The sequence below is a fragment of the Leucoraja erinacea genome, chromosome 6 (genome assembly GCF_028641065.1).
Source record: "Leucoraja erinacea ecotype New England chromosome 6, Leri_hhj_1, whole genome shotgun sequence".
Classification (NCBI taxonomy): Eukaryota; Metazoa; Chordata; class Chondrichthyes; order Rajiformes; family Rajidae; genus Leucoraja; species Leucoraja erinaceus.
The window spans coordinates 33208590-33228381 of NC_073382.1; positions in this window are offsets into that span (position 1 = coordinate 33208590).

Consider the following 19792-nt stretch of genomic DNA (forward strand, 5'->3'; position numbering starts at 1 on the left):
TCTAAACTTCATTTTGGCAAAACACAATTACAGTTCCCACTACTGTACCTAACCACCATGGGTTTGATCCTCGTATCTGCCTTGCGCAAACAGAGACACTCCAGTAGGCCAAGCAGTCCTAAGCGTTCTCCCAGAAGATCGACACAGGACCTTGTGGCAGCGGACTTTCATAGGTCCCCGGACCTCGTGAGGCCGAACCACATGAGGGTGGTCTCTTTACAATCCAATTACAGAGGTCGAATAACCCCATATATGGCAGACATTTCCCTAACCCAATATAGAGTGCCTAATACATTGTATTCAAACAGTGTTTCTCAGAGGAAACGGACATCGCAACATGTGCCCTGATATGCAAGAAAACCAGACAAGGTTCAATACTTAATCCAATCAACATCCAGCAAAGTACATTATTTACAATGTGTATGTCTGATTTGCATTCATCCAATCCAGTCTCTGCATTTTGCACCTAATTGTCAAGGTCTACAGATGTTCCCATTCTCTTCCTGCAGCTCTGATCGAGGCTCTAGACAAACTGGCACCACTCTGCAGCTTGTCCTACTTCTACAGAAAGCACTTTTAAATTGACCAAATAGCCTAGCAGCCTTTGCTCAATTTTAGGGTCCTAGCCTCTCCAATTTGGCCAGGATTAACAGATTCAATATAAATTAATGGAAAAGGTAAAAACATGCCTCTAATAATTTTATACCATTATTAAATTGTATTATTTAATATTTATACCATTATTAAATTAAATTCTCAATTGCATCTTTGATTTAAAAGGTGAAAATAAACAAATGTAAAAAAAAAAAACTGCTGCATTATCTCCTTCCTTACTCATCAGCCCCAGTTTTAGTTGTCTTTGTGCTTCGCTTAACTCCCTGAAGCAATTCTCAACCTTCACCCTCTCCTCTCTCCACATGGCTTCAATGGGCGTTCATATATTTTTTCTTTGTTTAATTCCACTTATCACTCACCTGCCTGTCTTCCAATTTCTCCTCACCCACAAGATTCCACCTGACTGTCATCCTTCACATCTCTTTGAACAACCTCTCATCTATCGGCTCCTTTCTTACCCCTTCTCCTCTCCATTCTCATTCCTGATGCTGGGTGTCGATCCAAACTCAAGAAATACTTTTCCCTTACAGATGCTGTTTTACTAGTTGAGTTTAGTTTAGTTTAGTTTAGAGTTACAGCGTGGAAACATGCCCTTTGGCCCACCGAGTCCGCGCTAACCAGCGATCCCCGCTTATTAACACTATCCTACACACACTCAAGACAATTTACATTTATACCAACCCTATTAACCTACAAACCTGTAAGTCTTTGCAGTGTGGGAGGAAACCAAAAATCTTGGAGAAAACCCACGCGGTCACGGGGAGAACATACAAACTCAGTACAGACAGAACCCATAGTCGGGATCGAACCCGGGACTCTGGCGCTGAGAGTGCAGTTAGGCAACAAGTTTCCAAGCACAGGTACTTTCAAGCACAGGTTTCCTCCAGCAGTTTTTTTTTACTCCAGATTCTAGTATCTGCAGTCTCTTGTTTCACCACAGATGTAAACATATGTTTTGTTCTAAGTTTTAACATTTTCAACACAAATTTCCTTGAATTTAAAACTGCCATCATTCTCAAAGTTCTATTGTTCAATTATTAAAACCACATGTATTCAAAAAATTACACTTTCACTTTAAATGTCAATGTGCAATATGATGCAATATGATTCCATTTATTGGATTTATACACTTACTTAATGTCATGGGTTGCACATGATTGAGAAACATTTTATGTGCAAGAAAGCATTAACCGCAGAGGAGCTGTATGGAATTCAAAAGTGTCAACAAAATCCATGGAGCTTACTAAGATAAAGGTTGTATTTTAATACAATATTTAAATCTGCTTCAGTGACTTTAGCAAAAATATTCATAGGCATAAGGGAATACTTACATTTCCAGGTGGTGCTTGGAGACCAGTGTGAAATTTGGAAGGACTTAATTTTTTGCACACATAGACAGAAGCATTATGATAGGAGGGAAAAATGCAAAGTGGTCACCAACAATCAGGAGTGTGGTCTATCAGTTGCATTTCCCTCCTGATTGCAAACTGGAAGGGAAATGGGTTTATCCTGGCCCACAGGAAGTGTCCTTTTTAGAGTAGACATGGCTGTCAAGACTGTTATCAATTATCCATCCCTATATGACTGTAAAAGCAAGTGGAGAGTGTTTCAAGAGAACAGGTTCAAGGATCTGACTAGCAGAACAGAAAAAGGCTTACTCGTCTGTTTAGTTACAAATCAATTTTATTGGCAAGAGAGAACAAAAACAACACTTTTCTTAGTCTGCGTGGGGTATGTTTTCCAGCAGCACACTCTCTCTCTCTCTGCCTCCGTCCGAGGTGGTGGTCGCGACTCAACCCATCAGTGAACCCCTCTCGTACATGAACACTGCGGCTTCGACCACCCCGGGCCGCAGTGTTTGAACCGGCCTGTTCGCGGGGTTCGGTGAGCTGCAGGACTGTTTGTACCATCGCCCGGTGGGGAATCGCCTCAGTGCAGAGGGAGCAGAGGGAGAGACTGCAACCCTAAGATTTTTGCCTCCACCACAGTGAGGAGGTGTTTGGAGGACTCACTGTGGTGGAAGTTAATTTGTGTTTATTGTTGTTATTATTGTATCATTGTATGTATGACTGCAGGCATGAAATTTCGTTCAGACCGTAAGGTCTGAATGACAATAAAGGAAATTCAAAATTCAATTCAAATTCAAAATTCAAAATTCAAAATTCAAATTCAAATTCAAAAATTCAAATTCAAACACATCAGATTTATTGGCAAAAGAGAGAACAAAAATACGTCTTGGTATGCGCGGGGTCCGTTTTTGCAGCAGCACAACTCTCTCTCTCTTTGTCTCTCTGCCCCGTCCACGGCACTGATCATGACTCAGCCCATCGGTGAACCCATCTCGTACATGAACTAACTTCTGGCTTACTGGCGCCTGCCTGTATACAAGTAAGAGATCAGCTGTAAGTCTTGACCAATAGCACTGCTCCCAAATTCAAATTATAACCAATGGCAGGGGACGGCAATCAAGCGAGCCCCCATTTGAGAACAAAGTGCTATCAGCCGCAGACTGGTGCATAAAGTAATACACAGCGCTACAGACTTCTCGCGCAAATTAATACACACAAAACTACAGACTTAGCGCATAAAGCATTATACACAACGCTGCCAGTTTGGAGGGCAATGGTTTAAACAGAGTGCTGTCGGCTTAACGTGTGGGAATTCAAACAAAGAGCTGTTGGCTGCAGCACTATGGGTTCTAAATATAGTGCTACCGGCCACAGCGCTATGGGCTATAAACATAGCACTACGGCCACAGCGCTATGAGTCACAGACTGTTCGGGCAAAATTCTCGTATACCATTCCACCCCTCGAACAGTCTAGTTTCCGTCACATCCGGCCCGCAGGCGTTACCTCGTTACATCCAGCCCACAGTCATTACCTTGTTAGATCCGGCCCACAAGCGTTACCTCGTTACATCGAACCCACAGGCTTTAGTAAAGTCCACGCGGTTGTGATGCCAATCCGCACATGCAACGCAGTAATATAATTGCCAACAAGATTGTCCCAATAGTCAGTCCCCAGTGCACGACTGTTGTCCACCAGCCTCCAAACATCCAGAACGGCCACCATCCTCCTGAGGGATTGTAGTCGTGGTACTGTTCTCCGACCCTGTGAATCTTCACTATGGCTTCCTGGATGTGGTCAGCAAGGTTGGTGATGTTCCCTTTTACCCCACTCAGGGTCGAACAAGTCACCGAGTCTGTATGACCATGCATGGTACAAATTAATTTGTTTTGTCGGAGTCCCAAACTTTAATGCCATCATCAATACCACCAGAGATAATCTGATCGCTTGTGTCATTAAACGTTGCTGCCAATATGATACGTGTTTTGAAACATATGGATTACAGCCTTCTTCCGAATGTCCCATAACTTCACTGTTACGTCGTCACTTCCTGTACAGACCAATTATGGTCCATGTTGGGTTGGATAACATGAATTCACAAAGGACCTTTAAGTCTCTTGATCCTTTCAACCATTTCACTCACACACTGCTACAGTTTTGTCTATTGATGTTGTAAAAAGCATGGTGCCAATTGTGCTATAATGTAAATCCATCACTGCTCCACTGTGACCTTTTAATGTAGCATAATTATCACAGTCGCCATATACATTCCAAAACAATACAAGTCGATCAACTCCTGCAGATGTCAGAGTTGATCCATTCTAATTAAATTTACAACAATAAACATTTCCCTTGTGACCCATTAACAGCATTAGGGGAGCTTGAAGACTTGAGGCTCTTTGTCCCGCCTCCAGCACGGCCTGTTGTGGGCTCCCCTACCCACCCCCCCCACCTTGGGAACAAAGCACTATCAGCCGCAGACTGGCGCATAAAGCAATACACAGCGCTACAGACTTGCCGCGTAAAGCAATACACACAGCGCTGCTGGTTTGGCGTGCAAAGGTTTAAGCAGAGCGTTGTCAGCTTAGCACGTGGGAATTTAAACAAATAGCTGCAATTTGCAGTGCTATGGGTTCTAAATATAGCACTATTGGCTGCAGCACTATGAGCTTTAAATATAGAGCTACCGGCTGCAGCGCTATGGGGTTTAAATAAAGCACTAGGGCCACAGCACTATGGGTCACAATTTGTTCAGGCAAAATTCTTGTATAACAGAGAGAAAGACAGATGAGAGTCAATCACAATACCTGAACTATATACAGTGCATTCAGAAAGTATTCAGACCCCTTCACTTTATCTACATTTGTTACTTTACAGCCTTATTTTAAAATGGATTAAATTCATTTTTAAAAATCATCAAACCCTCTGTTGCTGGGGCGATCTTGGCTCCCGCAGCTGGCGTTCGGGCCGTCCTCATCGGGGTGATCAAGCCCCCACCGGTGCGATCTCAGCTCCCCCACGCCGGGCGATCAGACCTTGGGGCTAGTCAAACCTTCTGCGACTTTGGAATTCCCGACATCAGCATCCACCCGAGACTAGAGATAACCCAGGAAATTATAGTGCAGTGAGATATATGTCAGAGGGAGGGAAACGATTGGAGAGGATTGTTTGTGATAAAACATAGTTGCATTTGGAAGAGAATAGGACAACTAAGGACAGTCAGCTTGTCTTTGTCTCAGCAAATCATGTCTTGCTGACTTGTTTGACATTTTTCAGGAGGTGACAAAGATGATTGATAAAGATAAGGTAGTGGATGTTGTCGACATGGATTTACTAAAGTATTTGATAAAGGCCTTCATGATAGGCCATTCCAGAAGACTAAGATTCTTAGCATCCATGGTGACTTGATAGTTTTGATTGAAGATGGAAGACAGAGGGTAGGGGTGGAAGAGTATTATTCTTGCTGGAAGTCTGTGACCAGTGGTGTTTCACAGGGATCTGTAATTGCTTGTGATATCTATAAATGATTGACCAAAGTGTTGATGGAATAAATAGTAAGTAGGTTTGCAGATGACGCAAAAAATGGAGTTTTGGACAGTGATGAAGCTGGCAAGGGATACAACAGATACAAATCATTTACATATATGGGTGGAGAAATGACAGAGGGATGTGAATCTGATCAATTATGAGGTGTTTCTCTTTGAGATGTTGAATGTAAGGGGAATGCATACAGTTAATAGCAAGGTTCTTTACAGCATGGATGTACAGAATTATCGTAGTACATAGCTCTCTAAAAATGGTAACACAGGCATAAAGAAGTGATAAAGAAAACATATATTACGATTTCCTTCATCAGTCAGGGCATTGAGTAGAAGAATCAGGAAGTTATATTGCAGCTTTATAAAACTTTTGTTAGGCAGCATTTGGAGCATTATGTCCATTTCTTATTGCCTAGCGCAGGAACATTGTGAAGGCTTTTGTTGTTTGCAGAAGAGGTTTACCAGAATGCTATCTGGATAGAAGCATGTAAAATTATGAGGGGCATGGATAGGGTAGACAGACTAGAACATTTTTCTCAGAGTGAAAATATCAAATACTGGCAGGCATAGTTTTAATGTGAAAGGGAGGAAAATATAAAGGATTTGTGTGGGGCAGGATTTTTGTGCAAGGAATGGTGGGTGCCTGGAACAAGCTACCAAGTGTGGTGATGGAGGCAAAAGCGATCATGGCATTTAAAAGGCTTTTTGATATGAACATGGATATGCAGGGAGTGTAGAGTTATGGATTAGGGATCAAATGCAGGTAGTGGAGATTGGTTTAACTTGGCATCATGATTGCACTGACATTCTGGGCCAAAGGACCCATTCCTGTGCCGTACATATCTATGGTCTATGTTCTATATCTGTTGTTTCTCGGTCCATTGGGTTCTGCTGCAATTTCATTAGCAGGCCTCAAGAGTCCTGAGAAATTAGCATGGTAACTATTAAATATATAATAAATGAATAGTTCTGCCTCTTCATGGTTGGACTGTCATATGTCAAAAAGCTAGCCAGTATAAATATGGCAAGAGCATAAAATATACATTATTCCTTTGGTCATTTATCACACACCACACAAGATTTATCTTTCCGTTTGAAAACTAAATCAAAGTGGCCTGATTAGGTTTACAGCTGAGGATAATTCAAGTTATATTCACAAGAGCTACTTTAATTTAATTTACATCAGAAATTAATTGCTGGGATAAAGTTATGCATAAATAAAATAAAGGTTGAGCAATGTATATATGTGATTGTTTTTGATCATTTTTACTATGCTTAAAATTTATCATAATATTTAGCAGGTATTTCAAAATATAGTGCACTCTTACCTTCCAACCAATTATATCCAAAATAAACTTTGACAAAGTTTATCAAAGTGTCACACTTTGAAGTGAAATATTGTGTGAGAGACATCTGGGATATGTTGCCACACATCCAGATGTCAAAAGCTATGCATGACTCATTAAATTGCCTCACTTTGCCAGACATCAAAAACAAACTTTAAAAAGGGAAAAAAGAAATTCAATCCATGACCCAGAGGCCAAAATTCACTGAACCCTGGAAATTATATCAACTGTTTACAATCCATCAGCTACATTTCCAATTGGCTGTATTTACCCTGATGTTCCTATTTCAAGCAATGCCTGAAAGGGACAAACCAATTTAGCAAACCGCAAACTTTGCAGGATTCAGTTTACTCTTGATAATAGCGTAATGGGAGGTCCATCTCTGCTTCAGAAAAGTGGTGTCTCATAATTGTGTCAGAGCTATTAACCAAGATTTAACATAATTCTTAATTTTTGAAAAATGATTTCACGTTCTATCTTTCAAGCAAGTCAAGTTAAATTGCATTTATTATCACATGCAGAAGGTACATCGAGGTATACGTACAATGGAAATCTTGCTATTACAGCCGCTCAAGCACATGGGCTCAGACAAACACAAAAACAAATTATTTGTAAGTTACACGTAATGTTTCTATAGGAAAAAACATAAACATTACAATCTTCCAGGTAGAATTAGGATTACATAAGTTGATTTAAGAAACAGATAGCTGCAGGAGAATAACTGAGTCTGGTGGTGTGCAATTTTAGGTTTCTGCACCTCTTATCTGATTGTGGCAGTGAGAGGAGGGCATGACCAATATCAAGGGGATCCTTGATAATGGAGCTCCATTCTTGAGGTGGTGCTTCCTATGGATGCTTTAAATGGCAGGGAGGGCTGTGACTATATGGACCTGGCTGAGCCCCCTTTCTGCAGTCTCCTGTGTTCCCAAGCATGGGAATGGCCAGAACAGGCCATGATGCAACCAGTCAAGATACTTTCTGCAGTATATCTGCTAAGGTTTGTTAGAGTATTTGGACACATGACAATTCTCTTTAAACATCTAAAAAAGAACATGCGCTAGTGAGCCTTTGTTATGATTACATATGTGTTTGGCCGAGGACAGATCATCCGAGATATTAGTACCAGGAATCATGAAGTGTTTTACACAGGGAATGGTGGATGCCTGGAATGGTCTACTAGGGAAAGAATGTCATGGTTCAAGAAAGCTGCTACCCACATGTAGGCATGGAAAACTAATTCTGCTCTTGCCAACAACAACCATGTCCCAAAAAATGTAATACATTTATAAAAATTATAATTTTGGTTTGACTCTATTTTATTCTGTAATTGATTTCACTGAATGCTTCCCAATGGTCCGCACGGCAGAAGGGCGCTTCTTTACGGGCCCGACAACATGCCTGGCTTGGTGGGGTGGAGGGTAATGCACTGAGGAGTACTCTGCAACCTGTTTCTCTCGCTCTTCACAGACTCGCCAGTCGCCTGCAACTTTTGCGGGCTGGAAGAGTCTGTGTGCCACTTGTATATGAAGTGTGTGAGGCTGCAGTCCCATTATCTAAAGGGGCTGCTCCTAGCCTTCTGGCTGTATTTCTCACCCACCATCCTCATCTTTGGACACTCTGTGCGTAGGGACGAAGGTAGGGCCGAAGATGTCCTGGTTGGGTTCCTCCTGGTCCTGGCCAAGCTGGCCATCAGTGAGTCACGGCACCAGGACGAAGAGGGCTCTGTCCAAGCCAACTGCCTGGCCCTTTTCAGGATTTACGGCCGCGCCTGGGTGGTATTAGAGAGGGACTAATAATTGCAGATTAAAACTAATCATATTATGATCTTGCCACAAAGGGAGCACAGAGAAGGTTCACCAGACTGATTCCTGGGATGTCAGGGCTTTCATATGAAGAAAGACTGGATAGACTCGGTTTGTACTCGCTAGAATTTAGAAGATTGAGGGGGGATCTTATAGAAACTTACAAAATTAAATATATACAGGTATGTGACTTTATGAAGAAATATACACATAGATTTCAAATATATTTTTAGATCCTTTAGAAGAAGCAATGAATATTAAGGCTGATTCACAAAAATTAATATCATACTTTTATAATAATATATTAAATAGAGAATCACCCTCAACAGAAGCATTAAGGGAAGATTGGGAACATGAGCTAATGATAAAGATCTCGAAGGATAGATGGGAAAAGTATTTGATGAATACACATAACTGTTCTATTAATGCAAGACATAATTTAATTCAATTCAAATTATCACATAGACTATATTATTCAAAAACGAGGTTGAATAAATTTTATCCAAACGTCTCTCCCAGATGCGATAAATGTTTGTTTCAAAACGCTAATATAACACATTCATTTGTAGGATGTACAAAGTTGAATAAATTTTGGAGTGATATATTTGATATATTTACAAAGCTTTTCAAGTCAAGAATAGAACCCAAAACGGAATGGATTATATTTGGAATAATAGGAGAAGATACCAATTTAAATAAAGATCAAAATGTTTTTTTTAATTATGGGTTAATAATTGGAAAGAAATTGATACTTAAATTTTGGAAAAATACAACCACACCAACTGTTAAAATGTGGATTAGGAATATGATGGACATAGCACGCCTTGAAGAAAATGAGACTCCGTCTAATAGATAAATATGACCAATTCTTAAGGAGTTGGTCTCCTTTCATCGACTTTTTGGAATCATGTGATGCAGCGGTACCGTAAGGATTGCTGATTTCAGTTCATGACTCGGATAGATCTACATCTCCGAATACAGATTTGAAAAATTCTCTTTTAAGGGGCCTTCTCTTCTATTTCTACTTTCCACTTTCTCTCTTCCTTTTTTTATTATTTTTTTTTTATATACACACTTCACGTTTTTCTACTCTCTACCATCTATTTTTCCACTTTTTCCCCTTTCTATTGTTTTCTTTTTCTTGTCCTGCTTACTTCCTTCTTATAACATAAAACTAGAGGTTGTACATAGAATGGATTACGGTATTACATAGTTGGCACCTAAAATTAGGTTCCACTGTACTGTTTTGTGCTGTATTAACTTCTAATAAAATGAAAAAAATAAAAAAATAAAAATAAAAATAAAAGAGTCAACGGGCACCCTGGGGGATTTCCGGGACCGCTGGGCACTGCGGTGGTTGAATGCATCCTTGACAAGGATTGTAACATAGTTTCATTGTCGTTTATTTAGTATATTTGTTTTCTTGTATTATGGTGATAGGTTCTGTTTTGTTTTATAGTATTGTAAATATTATTTTTAACAATTGAATACATTTTTTGATTAAAAAAAACAGACCTGACTCACTGCCACGGCAATGAGAGGTTGCTGCCGAACCCGGCCTCTGCTCACCTTGTGGACCAGACAGGAGGGAGTCGGACAGCGGGCCGTTAAGTAGACTGGCAATGGGAAGCAGTGCAGGGCCTCCACAGTGGAGAGGGCCACAGGAGGCCAGGTTACAGCCTGGGGTTCAGCCCTGCAGCCTGGCGAACCGCGGCTTTATCCAAAATGCAGGCCATACTTGCTCGGGGACGGTAGGCCACCGAGCCAAGCCCCTGCTCGCTCCACGGATCAGGAATCAGAGAGGAGGTGTAAGGTGATGGCTATCGCAGTGGATGGTGGACAAAGGGCCCGGTGAAAGAAACAGGAGGCTGTTAACATTTGCACCCTCGACATTGGTTTTGTGAGGTGCTCCCTGATGAAAACGGTTTGAAGAGGGTCACGTGTGGAGATGGGCATTGGATCGCAGGATGACTGGAATGGAGGCAATGGCGGCAACAGGGTTTGTGGCCAGCTGCAGCTGAGGTTGTAAAATGGTGCCAAAATGGCGCCTCTTGCATATGGACTCAATGGGTTGTTCCGTGCATACTGTACTCATTGGGGGATTGTGCTTATATAAGGGGATAGTGTCACTGAACTTTATGCAAAAAAGGTATTTCACTACACCTGGTACATGTCACAATAAAGAATCATTGACGATCAAACATTTTCCGATGTTGGGGGAGTTCAGAACCAGGGGCCACAGTTTAAGAATAAGGAGTAAGCCATTTAGAACAGAGACAAGGAAACACTTTTTCTCACAGAGAGTGGTGAGTCTGTGGAATTCTCTGCCTCAGAGGGCGGTGGAGGCAGGTTCCCTGGATGCTTTCAAGAGAGAGCTAGATAGGGCTCTTAAAAATAGCGGAGTCAGGTGATATGGGGAGAATGCAGGAACAGAGTACTGATTGGGGATGATCAGCCATGATCACATTGAATGGTGGTGCTGGCTCGAAGGGCCGAATGGCCTACTCCTGCACCTATTGTCTATTGTCTATTTAATGATTTCTAAATTACACCCTTGTTAAAATTAGAAGTGAGTTGCACTTGAGCAACAATGGATATAGGTTTCAATCAAAGAAATACAGAATTAAAAATATAGCCTTTTATGTCCATCCCTACCATACTGATCTGTTAAGCCAATCCCACAATCCAGTTCTTATTTAAATGATGCATTTAAAAAATATATATATATTTCTGCTCTTAAAATAGGCTGATCATTTATTGTTTCTGTTCTTAATGTATTTTCAAGTGCTTCTTATAAATGTATCCGCTGTAGTATTTGTTAAAAATTCATTGCACATTTATCAAATTGGTCGACCCTGCAAAGTCTTAGAAAGGAAATCTCATGACATTATTTATATTAGAAAACTAAACTAAATCAAAAGTGTTTTTTTCAAGCTGTTATGTTTTATTTTCATAGCTTGATGCAGTTTTCAGAATGTTGATAGTTAATACAGATTATAAGGTTTTAGAAGGACTGAAATTTCCATTTGTAAGTAACATCTATTATCCATTCTAGCCTTTCAGCAAATGTATACATTAATATGCTTATACAAACTCCCAGTGCGTATTTTTAATTTTCTTGTTCCAGATGCACACTGCAGGAAAATTAATGACGCTGACCATTTGAATACATTTCTGACAAGTCATATTTTAATATTTTGTATTTAAATATCCCAGTTCATTGAGAGAGGGAAATTCTCTATGTTAGCAATAAAACAAAAGATTCAATATTAGCACATATTGTCAGGAAGGATAGTAATGGTATACTGGACTGACTAACAGTCTAAATAGCTGAGTTCAAATCCAACATTGTTGTCATCAAATGTTTTGATGACAACACATTACTGGACTACTGAAAAAAGAACAGTTGGTCCATTAATATTCCTCAGAGGAGGACATTTATCATACTTACTTGGCAATGTAATTGAAGAGCAACTCAAGAGTTTTGGTTTGTAGTTGTAACAAGTACTTATCAAATCATTCTTAGAATAAAAGCAGGTGAGGTCAGGTCAGAAATTCCACAATAATTGGGCAGCATCAGAAACCAGGGTCTGATCTCGACACAGGTGCTGTCTGAGTGGAGTTTGCACATTCTTCCTGTGACTGTGTGTTTCTTCCAGATGCTCAGGTTTCATCTCACATCCCAAAGACGTGTGCATTGTAGGCTAACTGGCCTCTGTAAATTGTTCCTGATATGTAGGAGGTGGATAAGATAGTGGCATAATAAAACTAGTGTGAATAGGTGTCTGATGGTTGTATCATTGGGTTGTATAACTAAACTAAATTAATAAATATTTATATCATTGACAGTTAATCACCTGGAATAAATTATTATATAAAATGATAATACCTGGTAGGTGATTTACAGCATGCTAACATTTTATAAAATCAGGAAATGCTGGAAACAACAAATGTGGAAAGAGAAATGGAGTTAACACTTCTGATCAGAGATGCTTCATTGCACCTGGAAAGGAAAGCCATTATGTTCATTACAATTGGAGATGGGCAACATATGTTGGCCGTGCCAGTGATGCCCACATCCATCCTAACACAAAGAGATTAAAAAAACATAGAAATGATAAATTAATATAATAGTGTATCGGAAATATTCCAAGAGATATATTGAAACAGAAAGTACAAAAATTGGAATTAGATGAGATTTTGGAAGCAGTAAAGCAAGCTGTTCAGCCCAAAATAATTATTCCAGTCCCCATGTTCCGCACAGACTCTTTGTGATCTTACACGATTAATTTATTCCTTCCTCCCACATGTTCTTAACCAGCTTCCCTTAAATACTCAATTTACAGTAATCACCTCAGCTGCTTCACAAGGTGGAAATTACACACTCTCACTGGTGACTAACAAAAAATGTAAACATCTATTTTTCTCAGTTAAATTATTATTAAGCCTGCAGCGTTTGTGATAATGAGAAATAAGGAGATACTAGACTAAGTGGGACCCGTTGGGTCCCAGCATCACACAGGAGGGCTGATCATCCAATGCAATATTCCACCTCTCCACCAATTCTAATATTGGTGGCCAGTTGGGGGGGGGGGCTTTCTGGAGCGCGAGTATGGGTATTGTGGGCTGAAGGGACTGGTTTCCAGAGGGCTAGTATGCAAATTGTGCGCCAAATCGATTCTTGGGCTGGCGGCACAGTCAATCCAGCCTGTTGTGCTGGCAACTCACTCACGGCTGGTGGGCTGGTAGTTGGTTCACGGCTAATCCTTGAAATTCTATTTCAAGCAGGGTATAAGGCCACCAAATTCAAGTGCAGTTTCTTACCACTTCTAGCAGGGTGCAAGGCCACCAAATTCAAGTGCAGTTTCATACCATTTGAAGTAGGGTGCAAAGCCACTAAAGACAGTGAGTTGTGACCTCTCCCTCCTCCATCTTGCAGAGACTGAGCCACACCCACATTTCCGGGTTTTATACCCCTCCACCCCCCCCCCCCCCCCCCCCCCCACCGGAAAAGGTGTGGCTTTCATGGCATGATTGACAGGAGAGAGATTCTCAATATTTAAAAAAAAAACTAATTACACTTTTATTTTTCATTGATGGGAAGAATTCTCAGCACATGCTCAGCGGAGGGGGACTGAGTAAGATGGCCAAAAATCACAGCCGTAAGTGGTAGCGTTTTATCTAAAATCAATAAACAGTGCAAACAGGAAGTAAGTGCATTTACATTAGTGCCTTTTAACTTCTATCCAAAGCACCCAAGCCACCATTTGCAGTAAGTAGTTCATTTCAACTTCATGCCACCATCTGCAGTAAGTGGTGCCTTTCAACTTCAAGCCAATGCACCCAAGCCACCATTTGCAGTAAGTAGTGCCTTTTAACTTCGCCATTGCATCCAAGCCACCATTTGCAGTAAGTAGAGCCTTTCAACTTCAAACCACACCCAAGCCACCATTAGCAGTAAGAGGTGCCTTTCAACTTCACGTCAAAGCTCCCAAGCCACCATTTGCAGTAAGTAGTGCCTTTCAAATTCAAGCCAAAGCAACCAAGCCACCATTTGCAGTAATAGTGCCTTTCAACCATGCTACCATTAGCAGTAAATAGTGCCTTTCAACTTCAAGCCAATGTACCCAAGCCATCATTTGCAGTAAGTAGTGCCTGTCAACCTCATGCCAACATTTGCAGTAAGTAGTGCCTTTCAACTTCAAGCCAAAGCACCAAGCCACCATTGGCAGTAAGTAGTGCATTTTCTACTTCAAGCCAAAGCTCCCAAGTCACCATTTGCAGTAAGTAGTGCCTTTCAACTGCATGCCACAATTTGCAGTAAGTAGTGCCTTTCAACTTCAAGTCAATGCACCCACACCCCCATTTGCAGTAAGTAATGCATTTTAAATTCAAGCCATTGCACCCAAGCCACCATCTGCAGTAAGTAGTGCCTTACAACTTCAAGCCACACCTAAGCTACCATTTGCAGTAAGTAGTGCCTTTCAACTTCAAGCCAAGGCAACCAAGCCACCAGTCGCAGTAATAGTGCCTTTCAACTTCAAGCCAAAGCCCCCAAGCCTCCATTTACAGTAAGTAGTGCCTTTAAACTTCAAGTCAAAGCTCCCAAGCCACCATTTGCAGTGTGGTGTCTTTCAACTCCAAGCCACACCCAAGCCACACCCAAGCTATCATTTGCAGGAAGTAGTGCCTTTCAACCTCAAAGCTCCCAAGCCACCATTTGCAGTAAGTAGTTCCTTTCAACTTCAAGCCAAAGCAACCAAGCCACCATTTGCAGTAATAGAGCCTTTCAACTTCAAGCCAAAGCTCCCAACCCACCATTTGCAGTAAGTAGTGTCTTTCAACTTCAAACCAAAGCTCCCAAGCCACCATTTGCAGTAAGTAGTGCCTTTCAACTTCAAGTCAAAGCAACCAAGCCACCATTTGCAGTAAGTAGTGCCTTTCAACTTCATGCCACCATTTGCAGTAAGTGGTGTCTTTCAACTTCATGCCACCATTTGCAGTAAATGGTGTCTTTCAACTTCAAGCCAAAGCTCCCAAGCCGCCATTTGCAGTAAGTAGTGCCTTTCAACTTCATGCCACCATTTGCAGTAAGTAATGCCTTTCAACTTCAAGCTATTGCACCCAAGCCACCATTTGCAGTAAGTATTGCATTTCAAATGCAAGCCAAAGCACCCAAGCCATCATTTGCAGTATGTAGTGCCATTCAACCATGCCAGCATTTGCAGTAAGTAGTGCCATTCAACTTCAAGCCAATGCACCCATGCCGCCCATTTGCAGTAAGTAGTGCCTTTCAAATTCAATCCACACCCAAGCCATCATTTGCAGGAAGTAGTGCCTTTCAACTTCATGCCACCATATGCGGTAAGTGGTGTCTTTCAACTTCAAGCCACACCCAAGCCACACCCAAGCCACCATTTGCAGTAAGTAGTGCCTTTCAACTTCAAGCCAAAGCAACCAAGCCACCATTTCCAGTAAGTAGTGCCTTTCAACTTCAAGCCAAAGCAACCAAACCACCAATTGCGGTAATAGTGCCTTTCAACTTCAAGCCAAAGCTCCCAAGCCACCATTTGCAGTAAGTAGTGCCTTTCAACTTCAAGCCAATGCTCCCAAGCCACCATTTGCAGTAAGTAGTGCCTTTCAACTTCATGCCACCATTTGCAGTAAGGAGCACTAGTATGAACCATTTTAGAACCAATAGACATTTTTTTGCAAGCTTTAGAAACAATAGACATTTTTTGCAAGCTTTAAAACCAATAGACATTTTTTTGCAAGCTTTAGAACCAAAGACATTTTTTGCAAGCTTTAGAACCAATACACACTTTTTGCAAGATTTAGAACCAATAGACACTTTTTTTGCAAGCTTTAGAACCAATAGACATTTTTTTGCAAGCTTTAGAACCAATAGAGACATTTTTTGCAAGCTTTAGAACCAATAGAGACACTTTTTGCAAGCTTTAGAACCAATAGAGACATTTTTTGCAAGCTTTAGAACCAATAGACATTTTTTTGTAAGCTTTAGAACCAATAGATATTTTTTGCAAGCTTTAGAACCAATAGACATGTTTTTGCAAGCTTTAGAACCAATAGACACTTTTTTGCAAGCTTTAGAACCAATAGACATATTCTGCAAGCATTTTAGAACCACTAAGGGCACTTACATTTGAGTAGACATTTGTCCAGTGTTATTCTCAGCTCAGAGAAACGTGACCCTCTGCCTTCCTCTATCATGAAGAGACTGTGTGGCACACCACTTCCTGGTTTTGTAGTCCCTCCCCCCTGCCACCAGCGGGGGCAGCAGAGAGAATCGGGAATTTTGTAAAAACATTAATATGTCTGTCATTTTTAATCGACTGAAAAAATCCTCGGCACACAAGTGGCGGAGGGGGTCTCTGAGCAAGGTGGCCAAAAATGATGGCCGTAGGTGGCGGCGTTCTCTCGGAATTCGCAGCACAGATGGCCAAAACCGGTCAAGAACAGACTTTTAGTAATATAGATAGATGTTTCTCCATTGTGCTATTTGGCTCTTTAAAACAAAATTGAGGCTCCTGCACATAATTTATGTGTAACATCAAGGATGCTTCCTTCAATGTTGAGTACATACCAATGATGACTAATCACTGTCTTTCACTGTCTAACTAATCTAAACATCAGTCTGATATTTTCCCTTCAGTTCTGCAAGTTTTATTTCCAGCAATCTGCCTCTTATGTTCCTCTGGTAGTTTACATAAATAATGTTTCTGACAACTAGTTTATTTGTTTTTATCAAAATAATTGGCTTGGTTCATTGGACATGACAAATTAACCTTGCACAAAATCACAGCAGCACCCTCAAAACAGCATAAATTTCTTTTAAATGCTTGGTAACTTTGCCCTTAATTATGCATTCCAAAAACTTCTTTGCAGCAGATGCTAGAATAATTGCTCTGGCTTTATCAATTTTCTTAACAGTCAAATTCATTTTGCAGCTTTTCAACCTAAAGGGATGATTCCTGACACATGAGACATTTAGAAAATAATAACCACAACATCTTAATTTTACTTCGGAGTCATGTGAGTGACTATGTGAAGAATCCCGCCAAGACGCATGCGTGTCATATCGCTACATGCATTGCAACGAGTCACAGCAGGGTTGTTCCCCCTTAGTGGCAGAATTTGAAAGCCGGGACCAGCAGGTAAGGAGACTCTGCGTTTCTTCCACTTACCTTACAGGTGGAGACATGGACCAGATCCACAAAGGCTGCGAAAAAGCTGGCGGGGGAGAACCGCGGAGTTGCGGGCAGCCAGCAGCAGCAGCCAATGGCACGCCAATCTCCCATAATGGGAACAGCTGTGCCCAACTTCGCTCCCGCACCGGCCATGGCCGGGCGGTAAAGAGAGGCAAAAAACTAACAGAGTCGTTGACTCCGATGAGTCCGACTCTGAATAGCCGCGAGCGGCCAGTGCCCGTGACCACTGGGGCCGGTTGGAGCAGCTGGGAGCAGGGAACAAGAGCAGCCGCGACGGCCAGTGCCCGTGAGCATTGGAGCCAGTTGGAGCGGCTGCAGGATCCGGAGCAGGAGGGGCTTCAGGAGGAGCCATGACGGCCAGTGCCTGTGAGCATTGGAGCCGGTTGGAGCGGCTTCAGGAGCAGCCGCGACGGTCAGTGCCTGTGAGCATTGGAGCCGGTTGGAGCAGCTGCAGGAACTGGAACAGCCGCGAGTGGCCTGTGCCCGAGACAATTGGAGCCAGTTGGAGCGGCTGTTGGAGCAAATACTTCAAAGTGACAGGCTCCGGGAGATAGAAACTAGTCACAGTGGGCAGCTAGTAAGTCCTACAGCAGTACCTCTTGTAGGGCTGCACAGTGTTTCTCCCTCATCAGAGGGGAGTACAGGGGGTCAATTCTGGGATGACCCTGAAGAGGGGTGCAGAACATACCCCTAGTGCACATGGGGTGCAAGAAAACCTATTGGATATGGTGTCCCAGATTATTCAACCCGACCAAACTGGCCAAAACCTGGAACCTAAAATAGCTGCAAGTATCGACTACTTGTCATTCAACCATCTATAAGGACAGGCATAATTGGACACCACAGCAAGACACTTACCACCAGGGAACTGCAAAACACTGAATGTTCCCAGTGTCAACCAGTGTACTTGAAAACATGTCAGAGCCTCAATCAGAGCCAGGGACTTGAAAGTACAGAAAGTTCTGAAAGTCCTAACAGCGGGAATTACGGTTCTCGCCCGCACAATAAACAAAAAAGACATGACACAAGATCACCAGGATGCACTGGCTTTATTTTGCAACTACCAATACGAGTAAACAGCATTAGGAAGAACTGCCATCCAACCGGCTTTAGACCCTTATTTGCAGGCCTATACAAACCTGGAACCTTCAAACCACCAATATTACTATTTGGAGGCAACTTATCAAAGGTAAAATAACTTGACAAAGAGGGTAAAACCCTGGGGCTCATTAGAGCAACGTCTAAAAACTACTTTGGCCAGAAAAAGCACCCCTATGCACCACCAGTCGGCCAAGACAAACTGGTGAAAGCTCAAAGGCCAGGAACACTCAACATCGGTCTTTTTAGGCCATGGCCCAGACCGGCCTTCCTGGGGAATGCGCTAAACCTCAACACCGACCCAACTACAGATCCAGACACCGGCGCCTCAACGTCCACGGAGGATGCTGAAAAAGTAACAAACCTACCAATAGTTACCATGGAGGTAGGTGGGTCTGGTTCCTTACGAGGTTGGTGGGAGATTACAATTCTATCTGGATGCATGCAATAAATTAACTACCGACACTTATATTTTCACAAGTATAGGGTTATACCATAGAATTTATACAAAAACATAATCCTCCAGTTCAGCATGTACCGAACCGAATGTTCGTGCTTACAGGCAAAGAAAAATCAAAAGCGCATGCTGAACTACAGTGGCCATATAAAAAAGGAATAAAGGAGGAAACCCAACACGAATCACAGGAATTTGTGTCCAAAATCTTTATCGTAAACAAGATGGTGGTTGCCGCATCATCATAGATTTGACTAATTTGAATACTTTCGTACTATATATTCATTACTAGATGGAAACCTTTGTTACTGCTAAGCAATTGATTTCCTAGGTTACTACATGGCAAGCATTGTTTTAAAAGATGCTTACTATATAAGTACCCATTAGAGGTGACCACAGATGTAATTTAACACAATGGATCATCTGGGGTTCACCCTTAACTCAGTTCACATGTCAGTGACTTTGCCGAAAGAAAAGGTTACAGCCTTAATGGAGGCTTGCAGCAAAATCATTGACATCACAAAACCATGCATCAGACTGGTAGCAAGAATAATTGGCATAATAGTGGCTGCGTTTCCAGCCACACAAATCGGACCTTTACATTATCAAAAATTACAGAATACGAGCACTCAAAAATTATGGTGGTCATTTTGACAGACCAATTAAGCTACCAACAGAGGTCATAATGTAACTAAAATGGTGGAAAGATAACATTAGGCATTGTTCCTATGCAAACATTATCAGCTACCCGTCTATGGAACTACAAGCAGATGCCAGTGCACTTGGATGGGGTGCTACCAATTCCATCTCCAGCTGTGGGGGAGATGGAATGCACAGAAGGCATCATTATTACAAACACTGG